Source organism: Hylaeus anthracinus, unplaced genomic scaffold (assembly GCF_026225885.1).
Source record: "Hylaeus anthracinus isolate JK02 unplaced genomic scaffold, UHH_iyHylAnth1.0_haploid 11997, whole genome shotgun sequence".
Lineage (NCBI taxonomy): Eukaryota > Metazoa > Arthropoda > Insecta > Hymenoptera > Colletidae > Hylaeus > Hylaeus anthracinus.
Genome location: NW_026534344.1, coordinates 1,997,813 through 2,006,616, shown reverse-complemented (window position 1 = coordinate 2,006,616; position 8,804 = coordinate 1,997,813). Strand labels below are relative to the sequence as shown.

At 50.1% G+C, this 8,804-nt stretch overlaps 1 protein-coding gene across 3 annotated transcripts in view; it reads left to right on the top strand.

Moving 5' to 3' along the window:
* The window catches only part of LOC128889704 (focal adhesion kinase 1), a 35,237-nt gene that overhangs the window by 6,587 nt on the left and 19,846 nt on the right, over nucleotides 1-8,804 (top strand). The window contains exon 1 of one of the 3 annotated variants that reach the window (XM_054147582.1): nucleotides 1,624-1,877. The exons of the other annotated variants lie outside the window; for them this stretch is intronic. The gene's annotated coding sequence lies outside the window, so the exon portion shown is untranslated. Of the gene's footprint in view, nucleotides 1-1,623; nucleotides 1,878-8,804 lie in introns of those variants that run through there. 3 annotated transcript variants of the gene reach the window in all.

Here is an 8,804-nt window from a genome sequence, read left to right as displayed (position 1 = left end):
ATATAGCTCGATAATACATACATGTATTTATCGAATTACATAGGTGCCATTTTGATGATATGATATACATATATATATATATCATATATATATATCATATCATATGCCTTTGAATATTTCTTAGAAATTGGCACGAACTTTCTGGGCAACCTAATACATTGTTTTAACGCGGAATAACTAGTAACGCGTCGAACTCGAGCTACCGCGAACACCTTCGCCGCGAGCTCCACTCCACGTGTTCCATGTTTCGGAGGCAAATACGACGATTGCACACCTGTCGAAAGGTCGTCGCATTGCTCCAAGACGGTTCGAGGATAGAACGCCGACGCCTCGGCCTTTCGCACCCCGTGCTTTCTTCGTTCCACGAATGAACTAATAACCAAGCGACCCTAAGATAAAAAGGTAAGCGTGACGAAGCCAGAAAGATGACCGAGAACCGAGCCGAGCGAGCAACGAAACGTTGCTTGCCGCTGTGCAGAGGCGAATAAAATTCTCTTCGAGAGAACATGTTTCGAATACCGTACAAAATCGAAACAATTTATTATTCGTGCCGAACGGTGATCCGTTTCGATCGTAATCATCGGTTGTTACCGTAATCAAGATTTGCCCATCGTTGGTTGGAAGGGGTAAAGAGGGGGTGAAAGAGCCTAAAGGTTGACCGGGAAAGAGCGCGACTGGTGAGCAGGCGAATGAAAAGGACGAACGCAGGAACGCGTGAGCGAGAAGTGCGTGCGCAAGGGACACGGACGGTAGTAGTCTCTCGCGGAGAAGCAGTCGTCGCCTCGCCGCAAAGCTGCCAGCATCGAACAACCGAAAGAAACGCGTCTCCGGCACCCCTCCTCTGTCGCTTTTTCCTTGGTTCCCTCGAAAGTGGGCAATTTTTTATTCGAACAATACCCGACGATTAAATCCAAAATATAGCAATACAGTCGATCGAACGGTTAAATTTGTATTTGTTCGCCGCGACGAATTTCATTTTATGATACGACACGCGATGTTTATATTACGAAACGTAAGAGTATTGCCCTCCTTTGTTTTCCCGACCCCTCGTCGCGTCCGTTTTTGTCGCGGCTAAATGTTTGTGCCGCCTTCGCCGATGTTACCGTTATTGAGGCTCGTTTCTCGCAATCAGTGACGGACGTCAATCGGCTGTCGCGATCTCGCGACGTCGAAACGTGCGGATCGGTTACGTGCAATGGAACGGTCTCGCAGAGATACGAGACCAGTGATGTCGATGTAGCGCGGTGTGGTGTAGTGTCTGTGCGCGATTCAAGAGCGTCGAGCGTGAACGAAACATCGAAGATAAACGATACAATAAGTACCGGTGATCGTGATCGCCGGAAAAGCTTGCGTAATTAGAGCTTTTATCGTGAGATCGCGGTCCGTAATGCTCGACCGTCCGAGTCGAAAATAGAGAACACAATTATCGTTATTATTACAAATTGGTGCGTACGAATTGAATCGAAGACGTAAAGGGGGGACGCGTAGGAAACGTCTCGTATACGTATAGCATAAGACAATAAAGGTGAACATTCTATCCGTGTTCCGTATCGATTAGAAATATTCCGTGAACGTTTCCGCTTCCCTGTTGATGGAGAAGCGTAATCAGCGCGGCGGGCAGGAACCGTTGAAAATTAATAGCGTTATGGTTAGCAGCGTGTTAGCGGCGAACCCGATGCTTAGCCGAAACACTAGAGATTCGTGATCGGTGGAAGCGGGTTCCACGAGTCGTAGTCGCTCCGAAAATAATCGTTATATTTTTACACGCGTCCCTTCATGCCCACTTCGCTGCCGCTGGAAGCAGCGCAAAGTGGCGTTAATTCGCTGTGAAGTAATACTCCGAAGATGTCACGCGTTCGTCGTCCCAACGAGGGACGGTAATTGCGCGCTATACAGGGTGTCCCAAAAATGTTGGAGGTCCTTGAAAGGGATGATTCGGGAGGTGATTTGAAACAACTTTTTCCTTGGCGAAAATATTGTCCGAAGCTTCGTTGAGGAGATATTAACGGAAAACATTGACCAATCAGAGCGCGAGGATGCCGATGGAGCGCCCGCTGATTGGTCGGGGTTTTCTGTTAATATCTCCTCAACGAAGTCGCGTACAACATTTTCGCCAAGGAAAAAGTTGTTTCAAATCGCCTCCACTCTGTATATACAGGGTGTGTCTGTCATGCCTTTTTCAAGTATTCGAAGAGCACTTGTCGTAACTACCTATCGTAGTTGGACCAACGGGGATTTTTCGTTCGCTTTCGATAAGAATCTACTCGATTTCCGTGCCATTACCGCGACAAAGGGTCGAACCTCGTTTCTCTCGCAACGTCCACAGAACCGTCGTTGGACGATGGTCGATGGTCGTGTCTGATTTTCGATAAACGTCGCTTCCACGTGACTTTATCGTTGCTCTTCGTCGCCGCAAACTTTCGCCGACTGGTTTGCTCGCGTTTCATCGGAGCACAATGCGTCGTCGACATTCTCATACCGCTTGGATGCGCCGCGTCTCGACGTGTGCTCGCCGTAGAGCTGTCGTTCCCGCGCTTCGTCACGCGAGTCGAGGGAATCCGGAACGCAAAACTTTTATTTAAAAAATACAAATCTCCTGGTCACGAAGTCTAATTAAGAGATTATCGCAAAGTTTCGACCGTTGAAAACCAAACGCGCACAGCGAGAATCCGAAGCACGATCCGAATGACGAGATCATTCGATCGATTCGACTAGGAGCGAACGAAACGCGAGGAAGTCGAATATCTCTCGTTCCTTTCGTTCCTCTCGTTCCGTTTCAAGCCGTTGAATTGCATTCTTAAAACGTACGATTAGCGACGTTACGATACACGTGGGCCTGGTTTAAAAAAAAAAAAAAAAGGAAAACCTTGTGCAAACTTGTTTGCATCGCGACGCGCTTAGAAAAGGGGGATTTCTCTGAAACGCGCGCGGCCAACGGTGACGGGATCGTCATTGAAGAAAGTACCAGGCAGAACTTGCGAATATCTGACGAGGAGGATCTTCGATCCGGCGATCGCTGACGCAGGTGAACGAATCCTCGCTCTCACGATTCGCGTTCGCCTCTTTAGCCTGTCCATCGACCCTAACTAGCTATTTATATACACGAGCTTCTTGTCTCTGTGGTCGTCGTGGCTTCTGCGTATCTACGTCGACGAGATACAAGCGCTGTCCAGCGACCGTGTATTCGCGCGTCGCGTCGACGAGTTCGCTTTGCTCTCGCTACAGATACGTGTTCGCGGCCGCCCAATTATAAGCGCCACGGATATCCCTACGCGCTCGTGCCGTGAAATACAAATACGCGGATCGTCGGTAAACGCCACTTTCGTCGTACTCGAGTTTCTCAGGATATTCAGGATCATCCGAAGGGCGATGTTTAGAGGCGAAAGAAAACTAGGCCTGCAGAAAACACGGATGTTCCGAGTCGCTCGCGAGCCGAGTCGAGCTGAGACCCAGTTTTCGATCCGAGTCGAGTACTCGGAAGAAACGAGCAGCTCGACAGGACCGAGTAGCTCGGACAGAAGCGAGTTGCTCGAAAGAACCGAGTAAAGGTCGATTCAGACTATACGACACGGACCGTCACGTTTCGGCAACGTGAATCCGTCTTCTCCGAGGCGCTCGCTTCGGTCCGAGTTACTCGGTTCCTTCGAGCTGCTCGTTTCTTCCGAGTATATACTCGAACAGCTCTAGGAAGAACGCTTCCCGTCGAGTACTTCGGTTTCGACCGTTTCGAGTCGCCTGCGTATTATCGATATCTACAGGTTTCGGCCCTATCGGTAACGCGTAGGACCGACCACGCCTATTCTCTGCAGCTCTCACGTTTTGCTACTCCCTTTACCGCCGCATCCGCGCCGGTTCTAATTCCGTAGCAAAAAGGAAGAAGCGCGTGCGGCCGTATAACGGGCAAACGTTTCGAGCCCCGGTCGCCGGCGGTGAATCGCGAAATTGCTCGCAATTAACGAGCCGGACGAAAAGAACTCGACGAGAATTCTTTGTGTTTCGTCGATCGACGCATCCGACCGCGACTTTCCGACCGAGTTCGTCGGTGGCTAAAGGGGTGGGTGGCCATTTGGCCGCTGGCTAAATTCGTAACGAAAAGAAGAGACCAAGGCGGCGAATACCGCGACAGAGGCAGCTGCCGAGAGAGGAGCCGCGAAAGCGGTTTGCGCTTCCGCCGATCTTATCGATGTCTCTGTTTCCGAGAGCTTCTGTGTGTACCCTGAAACCGCTCGACACCGTTTCTCCCACGGGCTATCCCACTGCAAACAAGCTACTTTGTGAACGATTTCCCGATAAGATTAGATGCAAAGTCCAATATATTTTATATCGGTTTCAGCGCGTTATCCGTGGACAAAGTCGGATCGCGGCACGAAGAATCAATTCACGGCGTTCCCGTCCTTGGAATCAGCCGGCGATAAGCGACAAAAAAGGAAAGGGAGTAGTAGGATACGACGCGTACGCCATTTTGGACCACTGTCGTCACTCGTCGATTATGCCCTGTGCATAATTATGAGGGCGCAGCTGCGAGATGGCACGTACACACCTTTCTTCAAAACCACCGCTATGCACCTCCGTCACGCGGCCCTCTGCGTATTCTCGACGTGTATTAACACCGACGCGCTCGTGTTCGCGGCACCGGAGACCGGAAGTATCGCGATACGGCATACACCGGCGTCGCTTATGGCCACTGGATGTATCAAGGCCTCTGTTCGATGGTATTCGTTACCGGTCGTTCGATCTTGCCAGAAATGGCCAAAAGTGAAACGCGTACGCGCGAAATCGTCGCGCGTTTTCAATGGAACGAGAATCGTTGAAAGGATGCCACTTCGTAATAACAATCGCATCAACCGCTCGTGCTAACGGCTGGTTCGATGAACTTGGAGATACTTTTGTCCACGGATCGTTACGCGCGTAATCCATCCCGACTCGTTTTATTTACGCTTCGGTTCGTTTTATTCTCCGACGAGTGGAACGGGAACAACGGATCGCTTCTGCTCTTACGCGATACAGTGTACGTTTATCATCTGTGCTATCGTGTCGAGCTCGACAGGTCTCACCGGGTTCTTTTCTTAGTCGATCGTTCCCGAACGAAATCGCTCGAACGTCAGGACGTCGCGATGTCGTTCGTACCGTATATCATAATTTGTATCTACCGACGAACACCGAACACGATATCTGCCCCGGAATCGTAATCGACGATGCGTTACGACACGAGTATCCGCGATGCTTGAAATGCAAGCACGCACCGTCGAAGGGGTGCGCTCGTCGACGCAGGTGCAATATCCTTGGCGAATGCGTGCGTCGAAAATCAACGCGACCATTATAAGCCGCGACGATCAAATATTCAAAGTGGCTCGTCCGCGCGGCTCTAATCTGCTCCCGGTGTAATAATAATGAAACGAACGGGACCGTGCAGGAAAGACGCGAACGATAACCGGCCGATAAGGAGAACGCGTGGCGGCAGAACCAAGAATCGCTGCTCTCGTCGTTGCTCGCGGACCGGATGGCGTTGCGCTTACTCTCCGCGTCGCTCGACGTACACTATTGGCTCCCCGCAATTTCCAGTGTCGGTGCACGGTAGTTCGAAGTTCAAGGCCGTCTCGTGCATCGAGTCGTGTAATTACACCCGGGGAAACTCCTCCCGTGGAAAAGTACGTTCCCGGGGAACCGACGCCGCCGTCTCGGTTGGGAAATGCTCGCGAGTCACGTTCCACGACGAAACGATCGCTTTCGTGTATCGGTGACTTTCAGGATCGAAGATCATTTTATTTTCGAAACCAGGGAGGAGGGGGGTGCTAACAAGGAAATGTAACGTTTGCGACATACAATAAAGCACGGACAGAGACAGGCACAAATGGATAGATATGAGATACTGGAATACGGTGGTGCTAACGGAGAAAAGCTTTTTACCGAGGTTGATTTCGAATCTCTTGATTCTGTTAATTTTGTCCACAGTTTCTTTGTATAATAATATATAGCACACGCTTCGGTTCCTAAGAAGAGTCCTTGGCGAAGAATTTTCGTCTCGCAAACTCGGTTTCCGTCCGCGAACCTCGACTAGACGACGGAGTCGAAGGAATTTCTTTTTGTTCGCGGCAGGATCGTCCGTCTCCTCTCTGGCTTCGTTTTAAATGCGAATTCTTTTCTCTCGTCAACGCTCGCGGCAGCTGTCAGCGACGAAGCCTCCGACCGGCCGCGGATCGATAATTCAACGTTCTCACGAACCCCGATCCAAAGAGAAGGAAACGAATGGACATCGCCGAGAAGCGAGGAGCGAAGCGTCCGCGTCGAGGGGTCGGCGAAGAGACGCGCGGAAAAAAGTGCGCTCTCTCGCCCCGCACGTTAATTTGCATCGGGGATACGCGTGCACGTTGGGAACGAGAAGATCCCTTTTTGCCGGAGCACGTATCAACAAGGGTACGTAACGGTGAACGAGCCTCGAACCTCGAAGGGTACCGGTAATACGCTCTTCGAGAGCCTCGTACTTGCTGCGTTTTCAGGATGGATATAGATCAACACGAATCTCTACTAGAAAGAAGTCGGTTAAAAGACTTTATTCGGAACGACCGACTTCCACGAAATCCGCCAGTTAAATAGAAGCGCGATCAATGGTCGTGTGCCGTTGTTGTATTCCGTTTGATTCGTTACTTTATTATTATTTAAGGAGTACAACGTCGAGGGAAATTGAACGAAGTTAACAAAGGTATTCGCGTGGTACTGACTATAGATCCTCGTGTTGAGACGGTTCGGACGATTCTCTGATTCAAAGAGAAAAATAGTGGGCTTTATACGTTCGGAAAAGATAGAAAATGAATGGATAGGAATTGTCTCAAGTTTAGTGGTCGGCAGAGGAGAGGTAGCGAGGTCGAGGTCCGGGATGACTAGTCAGGATGAAATCATCAGTTATCGAAGGAAGAGATTTGGAATGTTTGCTGCTGGAGTTTGAGAAGAAGTTGGAGGATGAGAAGAAGACAGAGTTATATTAACTGAAGGTGATGCAAAGATTGTGTTGGCATACAACGCCGTCGAAAGAATACCACCGACCAGCTAATTCTTACAATACCAAGTCTCTCTCGTCGTTATTCCGTCTCAACGAATATTTGATCCGTACGGTCAGAAGTGCACCTATCCCGGCGAGTTTTGCGGCAAGCTTTTCCATCTCACCGGGGGAGATTCGACGTTGGGAAAACGTGGCTCTTTATCGAGAAAACATAATACCGCGACGAGGGCTGGATGGAAATTCCTTCGATAGAGTCGGGGATCGATCGTGCTCTTCTCCGACGTCGTTTCTCTCCGTGATATTATTCCGAATCGAAGTTGTCGTACAGGATGCAGACGCGTCAAGATTACGCACGTGCCGGGAATTCTGGGATACCGTCGACGCCGATTCTTTCGTCGGCGACTTTTGTAGAGGGAACTCGAATTTCCCGAGAATCGACCGAGCGCGTATTCGGCTGCGAACAAAGTAGACGAAAGTATCAATCCTCCTTCGCAGCGAGAAGACCTTCTCCCGAAACTCGTCCAATTTTCACTCTTGCTTCGCGAACGATTACTCTAGGATATCAGCTCTCAGGTAGCTACTCGCAGCTAATTCACCGATCGATGTATAAATCGAGGCAGACTTGTGGAAGAAGACGCGACGCGGTAGGTAACTAATCGGAACTGTGGCTTCACTGTGTCCCCTTAATTGTCTCGTACTCGCTGGAACTGGCCAATATCGAGCCCTTGCAAACGTTACTCGTGCGAGAGGATTTCAGGATGGATATAGATTAACACGAGTCTCTACTAAAAATGACTTTATTCGAAACGACCGACTCTCACAAAGTCCGCTGAAAGAGCGACAATGGTTGTGTGCCGCTAAAAGAATACCGACCAGCTAATTCTTACACTCGGCTGGAATATTATGTAGTATCCGCGCCTCCTATACCTAACAATAAGGAGTGAAATAAGAACACGAAACGTAGGGTACGGGATTGGTCGCATAGGTGAAGCTGTCGACTGTGGATCCGAGGATCGTGGCTTCGAATCTCCGTGCCTTATTTTTCGTTTAGACTCCTAGAATTACGATGACAAGTAAGATCGATTCCAGAAATTCTCGAGTACGAAAACACGAATCCAACGATCATCGATGGGATCGATACGCGCGTGTTAGTTCGCTCGAAACGGTTCCGGTCGGTCGAATCTCCTTGTGCGCCGTGGCTGGTGCCTGGACCCGGGTAGCTGGAAATTTTCAAGAGCCTGCGGATAGGTCACCGGCCTGGGTGTCGCAACGCGCATCGGTCGCGGTGAATACATATTCCATTCGTACTTGCAGGAAGCAGCGGGTGGGTTATGTATATGTGCGTAGGCTCGAACGGGGGTTGCGGCAATTCCGACGAGCAAGCACTCGAGGGTCGTTCGACGTTATCAGGGGGACGAACCCGGAGCTCGGGCTACTCGATAACGCGGAGTCTCGCGTTATTGTGTTGCTCGTGAAAATAGCCGGGCGAATTAACCCGTTCGGAGTCGAGACGAACGGATCACGATTCCCTCCTCGGTTAATGTGGTCGCCTGGATCTGGCCGATGTACGGCTACGATACGTCGCGAAGAAAGTTCATTTTTCGGCAAAATGAATTTTCAGCAGAGTAGAGAATTCTTTTTTCATTCTTACGCGGTCGCCTGGATCTGGCCGATATACGGCTACGATACGTCGCGAAGAAAGTTTATTTTCGGCAGATTAGAGAATTCTTTTTCATTCTCGCGCGTTCGAATGCAAACCACCCCCCCCCCCCCCCCCCAGAAAACAAATTCGAAATTGAAACGCGCG